This window comes from Triticum dicoccoides, unplaced genomic scaffold (genome assembly GCF_002162155.2).
Source record: "Triticum dicoccoides isolate Atlit2015 ecotype Zavitan unplaced genomic scaffold, WEW_v2.0 scaffold20700, whole genome shotgun sequence".
In the NCBI taxonomy this organism is placed as follows: Eukaryota; Viridiplantae; Streptophyta; class Magnoliopsida; order Poales; family Poaceae; genus Triticum; species Triticum dicoccoides.
In genome coordinates, this window is record NW_021236622.1 from 1 (window position 1) to 1,007 (window position 1,007).

General features: G+C 50.7%; 2 non-coding genes across 2 annotated transcripts; both read right to left on the reverse strand.

The window, feature by feature from the left end:
• Positions 1-148: 148 nt before the first annotated feature.
• LOC119345120 lies at positions 149-267 on the reverse strand. Its single transcript, XR_005166920.1, has one exon. It is a non-coding gene; the product is annotated as a 5S ribosomal RNA (ribosomal RNA).
• Positions 268-564: 297 nt separating this feature from the next.
• Positions 565-683, reverse strand: LOC119345121. Its single transcript, XR_005166921.1, has one exon. It is a non-coding gene; the product is annotated as a 5S ribosomal RNA (ribosomal RNA).
• Between the last annotated feature and the right edge of the window lie 324 nt (positions 684-1,007).

The window sequence follows — 1,007 nt, forward strand, 5'->3', positions numbered from 1 at the left end:
CTTGCCGCGCCACAACGCCGACGCTGGACCCGTGAATCGTGAGCACCCAGCTATGACTTACCGCACTCGTGCAAAATAATAAAACACGGTAAATATATTACTTACACGTGCGTTTTGTTTTGCAAGCGGCGCGAAAAAAATTAAAAAGGGAATGCAACACGAGGACTTCCCAGGAGGTCACCCATCCTAGTACTACTCTCGCCCAAGCACGCTTAACTTCGGAGTTTTGATGGGATCCGGTGCTTTAGTGCTGGTATGATCGCATCCGACATGTTACCCCGGTCTTCGTCCCTTATCCTTGCCCCTCCCAGCTCCACTACAAAGACGATTGTACATTGCTTTGGCCGCTCCCTCTCAACTACGGAGACGAGTTTAACGCGGTTTCCACCCCTCCCTCTCAATCGCACCAGTGCACGCTTGCCGCGCCACAACGCCGACGATGGACCCGTGAATCGTGAGCACCCAGCTATGACTTACCGCACTCGTGCAAAATAATAAAACACGGTAAATATATTACTTACACGTGCGTTTTGTTTTGCAAGCGGCGCGAAAAAAATTAAAAAGGGAATGCAACACGAGGACTTCCCAGGAGGTCACCCATCCTAGTACTATTCTCGCCCAAGCACGCTTAACTTCGGAGTTCTGATGGGATCCGGTGCTTTAGTGTTGGTATGATTGCATCCGACATATTACCCCGGTCTTCGTCCCTTATCCTTGCCCCTCCCAGCTCCACTACAAAGACGATTGTACATTGCTTTGGCCGCTCCCTCTCAACTACGGAGACGAGTTTAACGCGGTTTCCACCCCTCCCTCTCAACCGCACCAGTGCACGCTTGCCGCGCCACAACGCCGACGCTGGACCCGTGAATCGTGAGCACCCAGCTATGACTTACCGCACTCGTGCAAAATAATAAAACACGGTAAATATATTACTTACACGTGCGTTTTGTTTTGCAAGCGGCGCGAAAAAAATTAAAAAGGGAATGCAACACGAGGACTTCCCAGGA